Below are 22025 nucleotides of genomic sequence, written 5' to 3'. Positions count from 1 at the left end.
GCGTGACTGTGGGAATTATCAGTCTAATTAATCTACTACTTGTTCCTAAAAAAAAAAAAAAAGTAATCTAGTTTTCCACAATAAAATACCTCCAAAGGGTGTCAAGAATTTTTTTTTTGAGAAAGGGGTGTCAAGAAATTGAAGTCACTCCAAAGAGGTCCACTTCAAGCATTTTTTTTCCTCTAATTGTCAGAAATACTATAACTAGCAATGTTGTCCACAGCTTAAACCCCTGCCCCAAGATCCCAAGCACTTTGTGCTAGGGGAAGTACCAAATCGCCTTAAGAAGTGTGGTTAAACCTTTTGCTTTTAAACCAAGAAGGAACTAGTATTAAGCTAGAAAAGGAACTTGGGAGTTCCTTTTCATGCAATCATTAGCAATTGCAAAGTATATCAAAATCAAACGGCTCAAAACTTTTGGGTTTCCCAAACAACCCTTGATGAACTTATAATTAGCCTTTATAACAAAGTATTACATTTCACACTTTGCAGAAGACATATTTCAGATTAAACTATGCGAGGAAAGAAATTCATGGAAACTTTAACATCATTGTATGGCATACTTATTGCCATTGATTGGGGAAAGAAAATTCTTCTGTTCGAAAATTCCCTATGTTTCCAAAGGCAAAATGTTTAAACATTACAGAACTTGGCTCAAAGTAGTGCAGTATAAAATGATTTACTTCTTTACTTATATTTGAATCATAATTATATATTACTATTATAGTCTAGTATGTGTAAAACAAAAAAATAAGGAGCATTTTGTGATAAAAAGAAGAATTTTTAATTTATAAATTTAGTTCTGTTCCCTCTTTATAAGATGTCCTTGATCTATTATATAGACTAAATTGTTAAAAAAAATTCACAAATATGTATAAAAATCTGTGAGGCCTTATCAAACATGATGGGGCGGTGCCCTATTATAGGTTATCCATATAATTAGTTTCACTATTATTATTTCGATATATCAAAAAAGTTACAATCTAAGTCATTTATTTTTTTTTTTTTTTTTTTTTTTAAATCAGCTACAAGATAAGAGTTTTAGTTGACATGTCAATTATTCAACCAGAATATATTTAACAGTTTATCTGCACAAACTGGTATCACACCCCTCCACAAATTTATAAATTAGGATTGTATATGTGAATTTAATTTTTTTGCTGACTTCATGATTAGCAAAGGCTAGAGATATGAGTATACAACACGAGCAGCTTCATCATCTATTCATCCCACTTTTGGTCCCCAAATTGTGGTAATTAAGATGATTACTCCATTGGCAGTGTAGAAGTTTACAGGAACATTCAAGATTAGCACGACAAGATTTTGAACTCTCAAGTCTCAAGCATTCTTAAAGAGGGCTTAATTGAAAGATCTTCAATAACACTAGCACAAAAGATCCAAATTAAGAGTGTGGGAGTAAAACACCGTCTTATTCATTGTCCATTTGTCACTTACATTTGGGATTGGTGTTACCTAAATTCGGGGCAGTGAAGCTTAAAAAAAAATTTAAAAAAAAGTCCATGGCATTTTACCACAGTTTTGTGCTAGGGAAACATGATCCCAGTGATGCAATTTGAGAATTGCAATTAACTAATAGTGAGTGTACAACTAAATAGTGTGTGTATTTTAATGATAACAATAAATGCCACACTTTTAAAAGAAAACAACGGGCTTTACTATTGTTTTTGAAACAGGACTTTGTAATACAATGTGGAGACTCCATCTAACATTTGACAAATTAGAGCACTTGTGGTGAGGTAACATTAGGAAGATCTGTGAATTTTGGGTTTAAAACTTTTTAGTTGAAGGATTATGGTCAAAAACAGAAAATATTTTATTTTGCCGTTGAAAGAGAAGGAAAAAAAAGGAATATACATAACAAAATTGTGATCAGTGCACATGAGTAGTATTGTGAAAAGTATCACAGAAAGACATAAGATAAAGGGCGAAAAAAATAGCACTAACACTCTATTTGGCTCATCGTAACATGTAATTTGAAAAATGACTCCATTTATGGAAATATTTTTCCAAAAAATCATTTATTTTCATGTATTTTGTTATAATTTTGAAAATCAACTAAAAAAACATTTGCGGTGTGAATTTTATTTGAGTATGTGACATTTCCGGTCAACTTGCATTTTTTGCCGTACCAAACATAGGAAAATGCAAGATACATTTTCTATCATAGCAAACACAGCATAAGGCCAATAAACCTTAATACCCAAAACCCAAAACACTAAGTACTTTACAGATCAACACTAACTTGTTTAAGTACTATAACTTGTTTGAGTACTATAACCCAAGATACATTTTCTATCGTAGCAAACACAGCATAAGGCCAACAAACCTCAATACCCAAAATTGTTATGTTGTTGACAGTTGTGTTGTCTATTATAGTTATGCAATTTTGTATAATAAACAATTTATAATGTTAATGTAACTATTAAATTAAAATACATAAAACGTTGACTAAGTATATTCCTTATACTTTTTCACCTAGAAATGAGAATTTTTTTTCCCCCCTAATGGAAGAAAGAACTTGGGTGCTAGTGTGACTTAACTTAAGCACAACAATAATAAATATTACACTTCAACTTTTAGATATATATGAATATGAATAATGGCTAGTGTGAGTTTTAATTAGCTCAAATGGTAAAGTCTTTGATAGTTGAATAAGAGATTTGAGGTTCAATCCCAGCCTACACAAAAAACAAAAAAAAAATTAGTGTCTTGGTCTAATGATAAAGAGTTATCATCAAGAGCAGGCGTTATAGATTGAAACTCTCTCAAAAGATAATGGCCAGCGATTCCAATCTTATGAGCTTTTTGTTTTGATCATTAATATTGGTAGAAACAATTATGTCTCTTTCATGTTTGCTTAGATGTTGATGTTAAAATTATGGTTAAGTGATTAAGTTCAGAGTAGAAGATCTAAAGTTCTATCCCTAACTTTACTCTACCTCCCATTTAAAAATGTTAAAAATCTAGCATGTTGAGCAACACTTAGAGTCCGTTTTAATAAAGCTGAAAACTGAAAACTGAAAATACTGTAGCAAAATAATTTTTAAATGTGTGAATAGTACTACAGAACTCATTTTTAATAAAAAAAAATTGTTAAAAAGTGCGTGAACAGTACGTGCACAGTACGCACACAGTGCATTTTGTCCCCTGCAGCAGAAACAAACCCACCCTTATTTAGAGGAGTTTATACCCACTCGTAATGAGACTATTAGAATTATGATCAAATTTACAACTTCTTAAGAATTTAAACTTTTAGGAGAATCAGTTTTTTAACACATATATAATAATAATATCTTTTAGAAAAGCACTTTTGACCACAATTGTTTGCAACATGTCTATAGATAGGAATAGATGCATCAATTGATAAAGGAGAGAATATATACTAATCTTAAGAATTTTGCCAACTTCCATAAGTGAAAGAACAAATATTACAGTGTCACCCTTGCCCCAATTCAAAGGTAAATTAACATTATTTTGAGTTGTTAAATTATTTGGCAGTGGATTTTGCATGATATCATGTTCTCAATTCTAATTGAGTTGTTAAATTATTTGGCAGTGGATTTTGCATGATTGGAACGATGATGAATGCATCAACATATTGAAGAGATGCAAAGAGGCTATTACATGCCAAGGTAAGAAAGGGAAGGTAATTATTATAGATGCAGTGATAAATCAAGAGGAGGATGAACACGATAGTACCACAACAAAGCTCCTCTTTGATATACTGATTATGGCTCATGCTAATGGGAAAGGGAGAAACAAAAAGGAATGGGAAAATCTATTCTTTGAGGCTGGCTTTAGCCACAACAAAATTCCGTCATCATTTGGCATAAAGTCCCTTATTGAGGTTTGTAAAAATTACAAATGGGGGAAGGGGGATTTAAATCCAGGTGTTGGGGGTTTTTTGTGTGGTTGGAAACTTGGAATATGTGTAGCGTCTTAATAGGTCCGTGCTTGAACTTGGGTTCTTGGTGTAGGCGAGTCTAGTACTCATGTCAATGAGTCATCTGTTGGCTGCTGCTGTTGTATTTTCTCTTAGCCAATAAAATTAAAATAATGAGTAGTTGAAATTGGATAATAGAGAAAAGTAATATAGATAGCAAGAGTTACTTTCTTTGTGGCAGAAAAGCGCTTAAAGCAATTATATTGAGTATGAGGTACTACAATAGCACTGGAGTTTGCATTTGCATCAGACTGGCTAAACTAGTCTTAGCTAATCTAATGTTAAAAATATAGCCAAACACTCACAAAAATCTCAAGCATCAAACAAAGAAGATCATCTTAGAAGGTAATTTTAACTTACACAACCGGTTCCAAAGCTCACCTCACTTAAGGTTGTGTTAGTAGATCAATAACAGACCTGCCCCCTTGGTTTCTACCAAATAAGCCAGAGAGTTAGAAACAGACTTTATACGCATGTCAAAAGCACATAAGTCATTTGGTAAAGACATGCATAATTAAAGAGCAATGCTATTAATATTACAGGCTGATGAGAAAATTCAAGTAATAGCACCCATTTCCATTCAAACTTGACATTATATATGTTCTACTAGACTCCTAAATGTCTGAAAAGAAGTCGACAAGAGAGGAAAAAAAAATAAAAGAAAAGAAAAACCTAACTAATAAATTTTAGTGGAAAAGGATTTGTCACTTTTTAATGATTGCATGGAGACATGTGACAAAGGCATAAATTAGTCCATAAAGGTGTAAAGATAAGTCGATAACTTCTTCATTTTTTGATACAAAAATGTCATAAGATTTGGCTAGTAGTAGAGTAAAAAAATGTTTATAAGACTTAATTTGAAACAAGAGTAGCCAAGGCCCCAACATCTGCAGTGACTTGAACAGCATATATAACTACCAGCATTCTCCAAATTTTATGTACTTGAGGTCTTCAATCAGCATAGAAAGGTTCCAGGGAACCTTCTTTCTCAAAAGAGGTTCTCCACTCTAGAAATTATCGAAACAAGTCTGCAAAAGCCAAGTTATATAGCTGGGCATCTGATCTAGCTGCATGCCATTTGGTTGCATATGGAAGAACAACAGCCTGCAAGTGCATGACGTAGTTACATAACCAAAACCACCCTCCATCCCTGTTAGTGTCCCTCAATAGTCAGCCACACCTACAGCCCTCCACAACTGGACTCTCTCTTGCCTTGGTACTTTCCTGTAGTTACTCTGATCTGCCTGTTGTGTATTAGAGACTTCTGCATACCTGCAAAAAAAAGCATTTGCACTTCTTAAGAAACTGTTTTGTACCCTTAAACATCAATCTAGAGAACATCAAATATTCCTGTTTTTAAAATTTTGGATCCTCCATCCATTGAGCCAACCACTGCTTCAAAGAGCAAGTTTGACCAGTTTAACATTCCAGGTCCTTTCAAAGATTGAAAGTCCTCCCCCAAATACCAAAATGTCAACCCAAACAACTTTCACCACCACCACCAATATAACCCATACACAAAAGACCTTACCTTGTTATATGTTTGACCATGCTTCACCCTCCATTATAGGAGTAAAAGAGGAGGACACTAGTATAAGACAAGGACAAACTGACAATGGGAGTGTAAGAAGATTATGGAAGATTATTGATGGCATATATTACTAAGATACTATAGAAAATAACATGAAAGCATGAAATAGAACATAGAACAAGATACAATAAACTGAGGGATATTATTAGATTGAACAAGCTTCTTACAGGACTGGAAGACATAAACTGGGAAATATTACATAATGTTTTCTTTTTCTTGCTAACTCTCTCTAACTCTGCCGAACTAAGGACACAAAAAGCCTATTTATAGGCAATAATTTACAAAAAATTTACATTCAGAAGATAATCTTTGAGTTGTAAGGGCCGACTTGTTCTTGACATTTGTCCAAGAAAGTGGGGGTCCTAGAACTGGAGTGACAATTGTCTTCTGGATGTAAGGATGCCAATGCAGTAGATATTCGCTTCCGGATATGCTGCTGACAAGAGAAAATTATGTTGTGGAAAAATGAGAAGATCATCACGTAATAGTGGTAGTTGTGATCTTAAAGCAAGAGATACGGCAAAATAATTGTAGGGAAAGGAAGGAAGGTCACATAATTGGCTTGGTGGAAAAGTCAACAAAGTGGCTGCTGACACCTTTTTATTTTTTTATTATTTTTTATTTTTTACAACATATATTTATATATATCCATTTATCTATCTTTAGTCATCCCACCCATCTCTACCTTGAAACCATTCTTCATCAACATCTGCATCTAGATCATGATTATGATAATAAGTGTCATCATAGCCAAATAAAGGATTAGGCATCTTCCAATGGTCTTCATGTGGCCATTGCTGTCTGCAAACATCTGGGTCGGCTGGTACTATGTCTGGGAAGATTCCCTGATTGAGAGATTCTGCCATTGTGAGGGAATAGTGACAAGATATCCAAGACACGTCCACATGTGTGTGAAGAATACCATCAGTATTAGTCACCCAATGTATATCTGGAGGGTGGAGGATTCCTTCTACTTGAACATTATTTTTGGAATTTAGTTTGGCTACTATGCATGCAGAAGTAATTTTGCTACCAAAACGGGGGTGATCTATCTTGGGGTACTTGAACCATTGGCCATCATGAGCATCATTTTCAAAATTTCAGATTAGAATTTGTGAAAATATTTATTTTCACGAGGGAAAATGTATGAGTAAAATTTTGGTTTGAAATGGAGGCACAAGTAGTTTTCATTGAGTAAGTACCACATGTAGAGGTAGTGTACCACAGTCCAATTTGTTAGCCAAAATGCAAATGGAGTTTTCTACGGTTGCTCAATGTCTGGGAAAATGGCAAGGAAATGACGTTGGTGTTCTTTGAGGTAATCATGGAGGACTCTAATGATTCTTTTGGATCTGGCTTGAAGGGTCAATGTCTTTATTTGGTCTTTTATTTCTGGAAGAAGTGTTTCTATCATCTTAAGGCTATCATTAGGGGCTGCAGTAGAAGGGCCTGAGGATGAGGATGAGGATGGATCTGTTATTGGGTATACACATAAAGGTGGAGGAATTATTGTGGTATGAAGGACTGGAGGCTTTCTAGAAAGGTAATCAGTGATAAGGTTATCTGTGCCTTTGATGTGTTTGACTTGGAAAGACCATTGTGAAAACCAATTGGACCATCTGAGTAACTGAGGATGTGGGAGCATTTTTCTTTTGAATTGGAGCATTTTAGGAAAAGAGGACATGTCCATTTCTACAAGAAAGTTGTGGCCAAGGAGGTGAAACTAGAACTTTTCAATTCCATGTTTGATTGCCAGAATTTCTTTGAAAGTAGAATGGTAATGAAGCTCTGAAGGCTTGAATGCACCACATTTATATTCAAAAATATTTCTTTTACCATCAATTTCTTCAAAGAGAGCTGCTGCCCAATACTCATCACTTGCATCTGTCTGTAGAACTCGTTTACTTGTTCCCGGAATCTGCAAAGGGGGAAGTTTTCTTGCTAATTTTTTCAATTGTTGGACTGCTTTTGTATGAACTGGATTCCATTCTGAGGGAGATTTTTTCAACAATTTAGACAAACAATCCCTGTGTCTGGAGATTTTTGGGATGAAATCTGACATGTAGTTAACAATTCCAAGAAACTGCTGGATCTGTTTGGTGCTAGTGAGCGTATCTGGAAATTCACTAAGAGAAACTGCTATGTGAGGCTGCAAAGTGTACTTTCCATCTGAAATGTTTACGCCCAAGAAGTCAATAGAAGATACTCCTATAACCATTTTCTTTTCTGAAAGCATTATCCCTTGAGTTTTTACTAAATTGTAGAATTCAGTAAGCAATTGTTCATGGGATGCTGCATCTTTTGAGAATAGGAGAATATTATCTACATAGATCAATGCATTTGACAAAAGCGGTTGGAACAGCGTTACCATTGCTTTTTGGAATTGAGATGGAGCATTTTTAAGACCAAAAGGCATTACAGTCCATTGATAATGGTGGTCTGGGATGCAAAATGCTGTCTTGTATCTTTCTTCTGGATGGATTCCTAATTGCCAGAATCATGCTTTGAAATCAAACTTTGAAAACACTTTGGCATGGGAAAGATGTTGGAAAATGGCACTTTTGTTTGGCAAAGGGAACTTGTCATCGACAAGGAAATGATTAAGATCTTGGTAATTAATTATCAATCTAAGCTTTCCTCGGACTTGTTCAGCATGCTTATTAACATAGAAAGCTTCACACGCTCATGGAGAAGTTGTGGGTTCAATGAGGTTTTCTGAAAGAAGGGTGGATAACTCCTGCTTAGCCAAGGACAAATGTTCTGGGTTCATTCCTCTATGACTAGCTTTTGTGGGGTTAACGTCTTCATTCTTTTTGAACGGAAGAGTTATGAAAAAAGATGGATTTCTCCACAAAGGATTTGGATTTTTAAGGAGGAATTCAGAGTGAGTGGTCGCACAACATTCATTGATAATCTGGTATCTCAAAGAGTCAAAGGGATTTATTGAGAACAAATGAGGTACCTAGGTCCAAGTGATAAGGTGTTGTTTATGCAAAAGTCCTTTTGATGACCATTGGAGACTAGGTATCTGATGAAGGAGAACAAATCCTATGAGAAGGTCTATGCCTGTGAGTGGGAATCCAAGGACTTGGTGTCTAATGGTAAGGGTTGGAAAAATTCTAATGCGAATGGGCTTATTTTTCTAGGTAATCAGAAATGCTTCTCCTTTGGCTGCTCTGAACATCTGATGATGGGGTAACCAAAAATTTTCGGGTAATATCTTAGGATGGAGAATTGTTGTTGCTACTCTTGTATCAAACAAGGCTACTACCGGAATAGGTCTGGAATAATTATCAAGGAGAATGTGAACCTGAGCTATTGGTGTGGGGCCAGTTAGTGGGGCTATAAGAGGCTGCAATATGGATATGGTTTGGATTTCTGGGTCTGAATCATCAGTATTGTCTGACTCATCTTCTGAGGTAGAATAAGCCATGACTGCCAAGGCTTGGGGAGAGTAATCATCATCCAGTGAGAAGAGTGATTCAACATCTGAAAATGGGGTGTCATCTGCATGAATTTGGGCTTGCTCTAAAAGCTTTGCTGCTTTTTCTCTTTTTGGACAATTTTTGGCAAAATGACCGGGCCTTTTACATACAAAACAAACTTTTGAAGTTTTTCCTCTGAACTGCTTTCTTCTGAGGAACTTCCATTTCTTTTTTTTGAAAAACTTCTTCTTCTGTTGAGGATGTTTCTTCTTCCAATTGTACTTTTTGAAATGATCTCTTTTCTTGGTTGGACAAGCACAATTTTTGTCATAGCACTTAATCTGCAAATCTTTCTATTTGCAATTGTCTTTAAGCTTGCTATGGACCTTGTCAATTTCTGAAAGAAATTTTCTTTGATTGCAGAGTTTTTCAAGAATAATGAGCACATGCTGATAAATTTCTCCTAAGGAGGCTTGTTGCAGGGTGATTTTTTGGAGGTTCATCATGCGGAGGGTTTCATCACCTAATGGTTCTGGGAAAGAGTTAAGGAAAGTGTGCTTAGAATTGACATCATCCACTCCATTAAAGGAGTAGTACCTGCTTGACATTCGGTCAAAATGTTTTTCCAGATCTTTTCTTTCAAAAGAGCAACATTTCATCAGTAAGAATTCTTCTCTTGCTACTTCAGTGTAATTGGCCAGTGAACCAAGGAATTCATTATGAATGATTGTGAAAAAATCTTCTAGAGTGTTGCACTGTGCTGCTTGTCTTTGCCTATATTCTCCAAGATTAATCCACCATTGTCTCAATCTTCCTGTAAATCTTGCGACAAACTTGGCAATAATCTGTGCAACAGTATTATTTGGGGTTTGGAGTTCAGCTGTACACCATGAATACATGTTAAAAATCTCATCATGCCATTTTGGAGGAGGACTGTTATCAATGGTAAACAAGTGCTTTGAATCTGTGGTTGATGAGTAGGTTAATCTTGTGTGGTGATCAGGGATGAAAGGTGGTGGAGGAAATATTGGTGGTGGTGGTGAACGTTGTTTAGGATGAAGGACATCTTCTTCTTCTTCTTCTTCTTCTACCTTTGGATCTGTCATAAATACTTCGTCTAATTTAAGGCCAGACAAGTCTAGATCGATGTCATCAATGACTGGGAGAACAAAAGGTTCGGTTGATTCTTGAAGAGTTAAAGTTTTAAGAAATGATGAAATCGGGTTTGGGGGATCAGAGTTTATGGCCAATATGTTCATATCTGGGGGTCTCGAAGAAGCACCAATAGTTGGATCTGGTGGTTGGTATAATGGCTCTTTGTCCTTTTTGATGAGAGGAGATTCATTTTGTGGTTTGGTTTGAGGTTCTAGTTGGAGTGGTGTTGGGCTTAGTATGCATGGAAAATTTCCACTTGGTTTAAAAGGATTATGAGCAGGATGCGTCATGGTTAGTGGTTGGAGGTTTTGGTAAGGGGAGAATGGTGAGGTTAAAGGTATGGACATATCTTTATACAATGATTGACGAGGTTGATAAGACATGTAGACTTGCATTGGAAGAGTTTGGATAGCCATCTTTTGTGAATTCTCCATAGACTGGAGTTGCATCAACAATTGTTTTCTTTCTTTTTTCTTTTTGCCCAATGAGGGGAAAGGAGACAGAAAAATCTTTTACTGTAGAGGCAATTGTTTCCAATTCTTGTTCAACTGACTGTATTTTTTCCTTCAAATCTTCAATAAGAGAATTTGAAGATGAGAATGTATGAGTTACTGCTTCAGTCATCTTTTGTTGATTAACAAGAATCTTTGAAAGGACCTGGTTTTGTGCAACAACATTTTCTGCCTGCCAATTTAGAGCTACTTCAGCTAAGGAGACTTGTTTTTTGGTTCCATCTAGATTGGTTCCAACAGGGTTTTTGATTTTCCAAACGTGTTTGACATTAGCTTGTGGATGGTCAAAACTTTCAAGATGAGGAAAATTTTGTGAATAGGAGGGTGAAGCATGGTCAAACGTATAACAGGGTAAGGTCTTTTGTGTATGGGTTTGACTGGGACACTTGGGTTGACATTTTGGTATTTGGGGGAGGACTTTCTGGTAATATGGAATTAGTAGTGGTTTCTGGTTTTGTTGGTTTTGATCATGACTTTCTCTACATAGGGAAATGGATGGAGTTTTTTGCTTTCTAGTTCTGGGATAGAGGACATAGTAATCAAACTTTCCAGAGGGTTCTCCAAGGAGGTCAACTTTTGGATCTCCTGCTTCATGTCTTTCTTTAAGAAGCTGCTGGAAAGACTTTTTCTTTCGTATTTTCTGCTTTTCTTCAACGACTTCTTCTTCTTGACAATCAGTACAGTCACAAGCATCCCACCATATATGGCTAAAGGATGATTTTCCTTCATAGCAAGGTTTTCCATCTTCTCGAAATGCTTTGATTTGAAGGCCTTCAAGACCTTCATATGAGACGGGCTGGATCATAGCCATCTGAGTTGGAAAGACTGTTACTTCTTCTTTTTTTGGTGTGGCTGCTAAAAATCTAACTTCAACTTCACCATTTTGTTTTTTGATGAAGAAATGAGTGTTGGACTAGATTGGTTGGGCCGCCTGATGAAGATTCTCATGTCCTCTTTTCCTAAAATGCTCCAATTCAAAAGAAAAATGCTCTCACATCCTCAGTTACTCAGATGGTCCAATTGGTTTTCACAATGGTCTTTCCAAGTCAAACACATCAAAGGCACAGATAACCTTATCACTGATTACCTTTCTAGAAAGCCTCCAGTCCTTCATACCACAATAATTCCTCCACCTTTATGTGTATATCCAATAACAGATCCATCCTCATCCTCAGGCCCTTCTACTACAGCCCCTAATGATATCCTTAAGATGATAGAAACACTTCCTCCAGAAATAAAAGACCAAATAAAGACTTTGACCCTTTAAGCCAGATCCAAAAGAATCATTAGAGTCCTCCATGATTACCTCAAAGAACACCAACGTCATTTCCTTGCCATTTTCCCAGACATTGAGCAACCATGGAAAACTCCATTTGCTTTTGGCTAACAAATTGGACTGTGGTACACTATCTCTACATGTGGTACTTACTCAATAAGTACTACTTGTGCCTCCATTTATAACTAGAATTTTACTCATACATTTTCCCTCGTGAAAATAAATATTTTCACAAATTCTGGTCTGAAATTTTGAAAAATGATGCTCATGATGGCCAATGGTTCAAGTATCCCAAGATAGATCACCCCTGTTTTGGTAGAAAAATTACTTCTGCATGCATAGTAGCCAAACTAAATTCCAAAAATAATGTTCAAGCAGAAGGAATCCTCCACCCTCCAGATATACATTGGGTGACTAATGCTGATGGTACTCTTCATACACATGTGGATGTGTCTTGGATATCTTGTCACTATTCCCTCACAATGGCAGAATCTCTCAATCAAGGAATCTTCCCAGACATAGTACCAGCCGACCCAGATGTTTGCAGACAACAATGGCCACATGAAGACCATAGAAAAATCGGCCGGTCTCTTTATCGGAAAAAGGAGCTTTTTCTTTGGTTAAAGGTTACTCAATACACAACCAAAACGTTCAACGACAAAGCTTGATGGATGCTTCATCTAGCTAGACTAATCATTTTGATTGTGATTTATACATGACTTCACATATATAATCTGTAATGACATAACAATTAATTCCGATTATAATGTTTTCAGTGGCATGCATATATTGTTTTTGCATTTTGAAATTTTTTTAAATAATGAACTATTTATAGGCAACAAAAGTTCAGATTTTACCGTGTAATCTATTAGAGCAAGCGAAAATCAGAAGCATACAATGGACTGCACTTGTCTTCCTGTCTTTTGGTGATGAGAGTTTCTCCTCATGAACAAGTCCAATAATCCAACATCAAGAGGGCAACCAACACAAAAAACTAAACCAAAAATACCATAATCATTGTTTATTTATAACACTGTTTTAAAATCTTTGTCTTTGCATTAAATGAGTACCTTCAAGGAAAAAAGATTGTGTAGCAACTGACAAAACTAAAGATTAAAAAAAGACAATGATATACTGGTAATCAATAGAAAATATAGTAATTAATTTTGATTCATTGACTTACAAAGTATTTGAACCCTTCAATCGCTAAACTCCTCAGCACATTCCTACTCACTTGACTCTGCACGATCAGAGTTACCATGGGTTTTAAATTCTGGGAGCCTTTCAATCCTTTTTGGGTTTGGCATATCATTAGAGCCTCCTTCTCCACTAGGTCCAACCCCATCAAAATCGTCACGAGTTCGCTTTGCTATGTAACCTTCTCCTACCACCATTGAAATGTCCGAATTATGATGGAGAACACCCAAGTCTTCATAAGGAATGATGCTGATGTTGCTACTCTGAGCCATAGTTTGGTTTAGATCTTCTATGTCTTTCTTGTATACCATACGGAACCCGCATTTCTTGACCTCCGTGTTTGGATAGTTTTTAATTTTAATGCCAACCTGGCTGAATTCATTTGCTTCACATTTCTTCAGTAGTTTTATGTCCTTCTCCGATTCTTGACAGTATTGATTATGCAAATAAAGTAGCCACATATGATCTGATGAACCAACATGTGGTACAATTGGAGTAGCATTCAATTTATTTCCATTCACTATCAACTGACAGGACAGTGAACAGCGTCCCTGGATTTGGTGAGGTGGAAAAGAACAATATACAACGCAAACAGCAATCCCCATCCACTCATTAGTAAACAAATGAGAAGAAGGTTCTTTTATATTCACTTCAGCCCCCATACTTTGATGCCTGAACCACTTCGGAATTCCACTTCCAGGAATAACCATGTCATATCTCCAATTGAAATCAGGCTTGTCAATGCTACTGTGAAGAGAGAGTCCCTAAAACATACAAAGCAGGCTGTTTGTAACACACACACACACTTGAAGTTGCTTTCTTATTACTGCAAAAAACATGTCAATGAAACCTTGATTGTCAGCCAGTTTACTGCAATTTGAGAGATAAAGCTCTACCTCACATAAAGAATTAGGTTTTAGTAGATCTGGTACCATTTCCAGTGAGGCACAACCATATCCCCAAACATATACGATACTTACTGGAAGCTTTGGCAATGATCGAAGACTCATGCAATTATCCAAATCCAATCTTCTCAACTTACATAGTCTACTAATGCTGTCAGGAAGGCAAACAAAACTATTTCCGTTCAGATCTATTGCTTCTAAAGAGAATAAGCAACCAATATCATTTGGGATTGCCCTAAGATTGCAGTCATTTAGATTCAAGTTGGTCAAAGAACACAAACCCGATAGAGAGGACAATCCCAAGGAATTTGGACTTTTTGGCCTTGAATGAAAAGGGAGGAGATCATACCAAGATCTAGATTTACATCCACGAAGAGATAGCAAAAGATTTTTTAAGAGACCATTGGAAGAAGGCATCTCTTTTATAGTAGTTCCACTCACATCTAACTCCTCTACACTTTCAGCATTCCCCAATATCTCAGGCAGTCCCTCAAGTTTTGAGCATCCAGAAATATTCATTTTTTTAAGCAACTTCAAATTAAAAAGGGTGCTTGGTAGACACGTGAGACTTTTGCAATCTTTTATATTCAATAAAGAAAGGCCGGTCAAATGCCCAATTGATGTGGGTAGTTTAGTAATAGCAATTCCATCTAAGTAAAGTTTCAATACACGCCGCATGTTTTCTCCCAATTCTGGAATCTTTTTAATTTTTGAGCATCCAGAAAGAATAAGAGTCTCAAGAGACTCCATTTCAAGCTTGGTTGGAAGACTTCTGAGGTTTCTACAGCCTTTTATACAAAGATGAATTAACTTTTTATGAACTCCAATAGATGGGTGCACCCTAGGTAAATTTAAACAATCTTCAAGAACCAATTTCTCAAGAATTGGGAGTTTGTGAAAGTCAGGGGTTTCAATAATTTTTTGAAACTTGATCAATTGGAGTGATTTCAATCTCTCAAAAGTCTGTTAAAAGCCCCAAAAAGAAACATAAAGCAATTAGCATTTATAAAACCTTACCGTTGAATGCAAAATAAAAATATAATTTTTTAAGGGTGGCTATATTACCTTTAGATGGAGACTTGATGGCAAAGATTTTGAAGGGTACCCATTCCAAATAAAAACTCTTAAACTATCTGGTAGATGTTTGGGATCATGTAAAAGGTGAACGTTATCAATTATAAGCAATTTTAGATGACGCATCTTTGAAAAGGATTCAGGATTCCAATTTGCCTCTTTCAATTCAAGCAACTTTAAGGCCATGCCTTGAATTGCTTCTGTTCCCTAATAATCATGAGCAAAAGGGATTACTTAATTGCAAAATGTATGATTGCCAATGCTACTATAAGTTGAACTAGTTTGAATAATATGATAGAATATATGCAAAAACTTTCTAAATAACCTCTTACCATATTGTTATTTAGTACATTATTAATGTCCTCAAACGACCATAGCATGCTACGCTTTCCAGGATCTTCACGGCATTCTTCACGAACTATTTCTTGGCACATTTCTTGTAGCAAACCATGCATACACACTTCCAAGTCATTCATTTTTATGAGAGATTTATCAACAAGAACCCTTAATCCAACATCAGGGTAAAGGCCAAGATGATCTAGTGTTTTTACTACACTATCTTTTTCCTCGTGATTAAAAAAACATGCAATATATAAGAATATTTTTTGCTCTGTTTCTTGTAGTCCATCAAAACCTATTTTAAGCTTTTGAAGAATTGCACTTTCAGGAAATTCTTTAAGCCTATTTAATGTACTTTTCCATATATCGACCCCTCTATTGAACAAAAAGGAACCCAAAGTTTCAATAGCTAAAGGAAGTCCTTTGGCATAATGCACAACATCTTTGGACAACTCTAGAAAATCTTTGGGAGGATGATCTGTTTTAAAAGCTTTCAAACTCAAAAGATAAAGAGCTTCATTATCATCCAATCCCTCAACATCATATATGTCATCTGCTAATTGTAGTAAATGCCTATCCCTTGTTGTTATGATTATTCTACTACCTAACCCAAACCAAATGTGATTCCAACTAAGTTGTCTAATTGCTCTAATTGATTTACATCATCAAGAACGAGAAGAATTCTTTTATGACGTAACCTATTCTTGATTGTGAAAACTCCTTCATCAACATCGTGTATATTCATGCTTTCATCCAAAAGTTTAAGAATAAGTAGTTGTTGGAGTGGAACTAAACCACTTTTTTCAGATTCTTCCCTAACATTGGATAGAAAACAACAACTTTCAAACTTCTCAGAAACCATGCGAAAAACAACTCTAGCAAGAGTTGTTTTCCCAATTCCACCCATCCCCCAAAGCCCTATAATGCAAACATCATTTGACCCTATAGACAAAAGTGACACCAATTTCTCTCCTCGAAAAATTATTCCAACTTTGCCTTCATTACATTCAGAGAATGCATAACTCAATTTATGCCATATGTCTTCCACAATGTTTTGAATGATTTTTGACTCAAGCCTGCAATGGAGAGAGAACTTTATGTGGTGAGTTTAAACCACCAATAAATAAGCCACACAAAGAAAATAAGTAGAAATCCAGTGTTCCATTCTTTCAATTGGATAAAAAAAAAATTAAAAATTAATTGGCTAAAGGAAAAATTGAAAGAATCATGAAGATGCATGTAGGTTTGCTTAAGCCACCAAACAAGATTAAAGATAAGAAGAGTTGAATATTTAAAGAAAGAAATATGTCAAATGGGATTACCTATTCACTAAATGCCACCCTTTAAGATTAGCCACTTCTGTCAAAGCAGTTTTCCACATTTCAACCTTCTCCATATTTTCCTTAAATCTTTCTTCATGTGCAACAAAAGTTATTTCAAAAGTTTTTAATTGTTTTCGTACATCAAATGGATCCACATCATAAAAAACTGGCAAAACTGTCATTCCCTTCTCTTTCATGCAGTCAACGATCTTTCCAAGTTCAACCAAGCACCATGTAAAAGATGCATAGTTTTTTGAGAGAATGACCAATGCAATCCTCGAATCTTCTATTGCTTTAAAGAGCTCTGATGAAATAGACTTTCCCGTCTCAAGTTTTTCCTTGTCTCTAAAGATAATAATGCCCTTCTTTTTCAAAGCATCATATAGATGATCCGTAAAAGTATTGCGAGTTTCCTCACCTCTAAAACTAAGAAAGACATTGTATTTCTAATTTGATGTTGAGGAAGAAAATGATGAGGAGGAAGCCATTTGAAATATATTGCCAAATCTTGAACTACAATAAAGATTATAAAAAGCAAAAATAAAAAATTAAGTCTTCAATTAAAAAATCAACCCTTTCTCTATAAGTAACTTCCTCATTTTAATTTATACCAAACAAAAAAAAGTATTGTTTCTTACTATGAAACAACGCTCCAGTATACTTTTACCCTTACTACGACTAACTTCTTAAATACATTTACTCTTGACTTTGCTTTTTTGGTTTCTTTAGGCGTGGTGCATGGATGAACCTAATTAGTGCTATAGCCTATATGCATGCGATTTACTCCACCATTAAGAAAAGATAAGAGAAGAGAGAGTATGTTCCTGGTAACTAATTAGTGCTATGTGCTATATTTTCTCTTTTTACTTTTACTACAACTACTACACGAACATTTTCAATAATAAATATTGTCAATATTAGGCTTTGAAATAAAAAGGAAGATATTTTTTTTCTAAAAGGCTATTGACTTTCTACATTGAAAGGAAAATTATTGCAAAATCAAATCATAGAATATTTCATTATTTAAAAGAACATCAAATTCAATTTAGAAAGCAAATAACTTGTATTTTTTTTATAATTAAAATCTTGTTAATATTGATTGTATATTAATTCTATTTTTCATAGTTTATTTAGTCTTCATTTAAGCTTCTTTTTTCTTTTCTTTTTTTGGCTTATGCCTTGGCCCCCATAAACTAGATTTCTGGTTTCGTCCGTAGTATTAAACGAAAATTTAATTTATTTATTTGACGATCACTACAAGAGGAGAAATTCAGATATAAAACAATAAGAAAACACACAAAAAAAACCTGATAAACAAATTTTATGTTCCTCCCCTTTCCCTCTACTTTCTCATCATTCAAATTAAATATAAATTTTAATATATAAAGAAAAACAGAGAATCCTGAATTCAGACAAAGAAAACATTGCATAAGAGAAGAGAGAACCTTGAGGGTGTGAATCACATTGTCAAGGTCGATGAGGCTTAAACGATTGGTCGCGCAAAAAAAAAAAAAAAAAAAAACCTTTATGTGTGTGCTCAGCTTGAGAAAAGAGAAAATAAATCAGAGAGTCAAGTGTGACACAGAGTGTATGATATAGAGAAGCTGTGGAAAGTAATGGTGACTAAAGCTGCATTTGTTTGGGTGTAAAATATTTTTCAAGTGTAAAATAATTTCAGATGAAAATATTTTCGGGAAAGGAAAATATTTTTAGGTGTTTGGTGGCATTTTAAAAAATACTTCAGAAAATATTTTCAAGTGTTTGGTAACATTCTGAAAATGCAAATTTTTTACTGATTTCTCACATTTTTTCAACCATTTTCTCACATTCCAAACAAATTTTATAATAGAAAATTACAATCCATCAACTTCTAAACAAACAAAAATCAAAACAACACCATGGCCAAATCATTTGGTCAAACTGAGAGAGGGAGGTGAGACAGGGAGGAGGAAGAGAGAGATCGGTGGGTCACTGATCTCGCCGGCGTGAGATCGCTCGTTGATCTCGCCCGAAGCGAGCTCGACGGCGGGCCTTTGGGTTGAGGACGACGATCTTGACTTCACCGGCGTGATTTGATCGATTCGGCAATCTCCCTCTAGCTCTCTCTCTCTCTCTTTTCTGGTGTGGGTCGTTGCTCTCTCCCTCTCCTTCTCTGTTTTCCAACGGAAAACTCTATTTGAAGGTAAAATAGAAACGGAAATGATTTTCAGTCTGGGGAGGGAGTATTTTACGATCAATGTTAGTGATTTTCTGTTTGACCAAGATTTCAGTTGTTGTCAAACACACGTAAACGCGTAAAACGTTTTTTGAAACTTATTTTCTGTCGAACCAAACGCAGCCTAACTTTAAATGAAGTGTGGACCAGTTTCTGTTCATGATAGTGAGTTTAGGAAAGTTGTACGAAGTTTCCTCAGTGACTCTTTAGTCCACTAGAAGACAAACGATTTTTCTCTTTTATCAAAAAAAAAAAATGCTACTTCCACAATATTTTCACAACAAATCACAGGTGATTAATTGTTATTGGTTCAAATTTAAACTTAACATGAAAATTACTTTTTTGTCCTAACAATAACAACCAGTAACAACATACCACTTAGAATTTGTTATAAAAATATTGTAAAAATGTAATAAATATATCATTTCCCATATCAAAATGATGAAGTCCTCTTAATATATGTTACTTTATCTGTTAAATTAACGGTATCTTTTTATTAATGGAATATTCCTTTTTGTTAAGTCCCACGAATTCCCATTAATAACAAATTACCGAAAATGACCCCCTGGCGCCCAGCCAAATTAACCTCACATGATAAACACAATTCACCATTACTCCTAAAAAAAAAAATAAACGGCAAACTAAACCAAAACACAATTGACCCGATAACCATATGACTGGTAAGCCATCAACGGCAGCGACATGACAAAGCAAAAAACAAAACAAACCACGTAAGTTTTGGCCATTTTTGCTAAAGCCAACTTCTGATTCCAATTTGTTAATTCATTTCAAAGCCAGATTTAGTGCATATTATGTAAATGCTTGTTAAAAAAAAAATAAAAAAGAATGGGCATTGTAATCAAAGAGAGAGAGACAGAGACTGATAGAGCTACCTGCTGCAAGAATTCACATCCTCGTTTAAACAAACAAGGGTGCAAGTGGGAAAACAATGACACAATTCAACTATATAAAATAAAATAAAGGAATATAATCATGAGAGAGACTACAATGACAGCTGGGAGCAAAGTCCTTCATCAACCTGACAACCTGATTATTCTTTAATTAAAACATTGAACTTGCCTACTATTTTCTGTGTGTAATTTCGTCTAGGTGAAGAAATTTATTGGAAATTTTTATACTTAACTCATTTGGCATTGGTTATCAACACCTGTACATGCGCAACTAAGGGGACTTCATGTATTTAGAAGCTTAAGGAGAAAATTGAAATTAAGACCCTTTATCTATTTAAAAAAAAGTTGAATAATACTTAAACTCTATTATCTTGTTTTAAATAAAAAATTTTTAGTAATGAACATGAGCCACATATATTTTTCTTTTAGAAAGTCTATAAACACAAAAATTTGACAAAGCTTTTCACATTTGTTGATGTGATGGATTGATGGTAGTAAGTTTGCCAACTCAACTATTATGAAAAAATGTTGTGAATTTTTTTGCGTTTTATTTTTTTTTAGAAGTGCTACTTTTACAATAATTTTCACAACAAATCATAGGTGTTAAGTTATTATTGGTTATAATTTAAACCTACCACTAAAATTATTTTTTTACTATCAATAACAGTCTATAACAACATGCTACTTAAGATTTGCTGTAAAAAACATTATGAATGTAGCATTTCTCTCTCTCTTTTTTTCTTGTTTTTTATTTGATAAAAAAATATTATTTTATTTATTGGCTAATATTTGAACTTAAGAAAATTAAAATTTGGAGCCTTTTTCTAATTGGGACCTTATGCGACCACATCAATTGCATATCTAGTGGAGCTGTCACTTTGTGCAGCTATTACCAATTGTTAGAACCAAGCGCTTGCCACTGCACCAAAAGCTATAATTTATGTTAATGGCACAATTTTATTCTTTTAAAGGCTGATAGTTCAACACTAATGAGTTGATAGAGACTCAAGGCCAAAAGCTATAACTTTGATTTTCCATCCAAGATAATAGCAAAATAGATGATGGGTGTAAAGTATAACATGTGTTATAGTTTAGGGTACTAACCGTACATTCTGAAAGTTTAGCGCGTAAAATGTAATTTTGAGTATAGATTATGCATTTTCTCACCAAAACTGTAAGGAATTAACCGTATAAAAGCGTTTCCAAGATTAGGTATCAATTAAAACTGAAGAAAAAAAAAGTTAAAAGGAAAACAGAGTAAGGAAGAAGAAAAAACAATTTGATACAAATGACACCTCCTTCCCTAGAAATGATATCTCTATCACTGAAATTCACCAATCACCATGGAATAAATTTCGATCAGCATTAGTTTTGAGATTGGGTAGTGCCACGAACCCAACCAAAATATATCCCCTCTTTTTAAATCTTCATCTAATTATGAAGCCTAGAAGTAAATAAGTTACTTGAGTATAATAATACAAATTTTCTTGTCATTGTCCTTTTATGTTTTATATTATCCTTTTAGCTTTGTAATAACTTTTTAATTTGAATGTTTCAATGCGTGACTGTCCACTGTCTGTGGAATTGTCTGTCTAAATTATCCACTTATCACAATAAAATACTAACAAAGGGTATCAAGAAATTGAAGTCACTCCAAAGAGATCCAGTTCAAGCATTTTTTTTTTCTATAATTGTTAGAAATACTATTACTAGTGTAAGGTCACAATTTGCACCCAAACCCAACAATGAGAAGGGGATAGGCCCAAAAAGCCCAATACAATGAAATTTGTAGAGAGTGAGCTTGAAATCTGGGTTCTAGTGATGTTAGATAACAAAAAGGATAGGCTTGATTACAGCGTCTCACACAAGGAACTGTTTTGTCCTCGGATACAAGCCGAGGATGAATTGTATTATCCCTTTCAAAGATAGATTACAACTATGGATGATGATGTGTACAATATGTTTTCTATGTTTTTTTCTCCCCTCTCCTTCTGAGCGTCCCCCTTCCCTTTTATATCATCCACCTTCTTCTCACTCTCTTCCACGTATGAATTAGATTTCTGATTTTTCATACCTGTCCCATTCACCTCCCCTGAAGTCTTTGAAGGCAGCTATAAGGCTGAACTCTAATGCTCAGGC

At 34.9% G+C, this 22025-nt stretch overlaps 2 pseudogenes; both read right to left on the bottom strand.

The window, feature by feature from the left end:
• Positions 1-4607: 4607 nt before the first annotated feature.
• Positions 4608-22025, bottom strand: part of LOC142630916 (TMV resistance protein N-like) — a 56718-nt pseudogene continuing 39300 nt past the window's right edge.
• Positions 13141-17248, bottom strand: LOC142633100 (TMV resistance protein N-like; annotated as a pseudogene).

This window comes from Castanea sativa, chromosome 4, assembly GCF_040712315.1.
Source record: "Castanea sativa cultivar Marrone di Chiusa Pesio chromosome 4, ASM4071231v1".
Lineage (NCBI taxonomy): Eukaryota > Viridiplantae > Streptophyta > Magnoliopsida > Fagales > Fagaceae > Castanea > Castanea sativa.
This window is presented reverse-complemented; position numbering and strand designations above follow the sequence as displayed.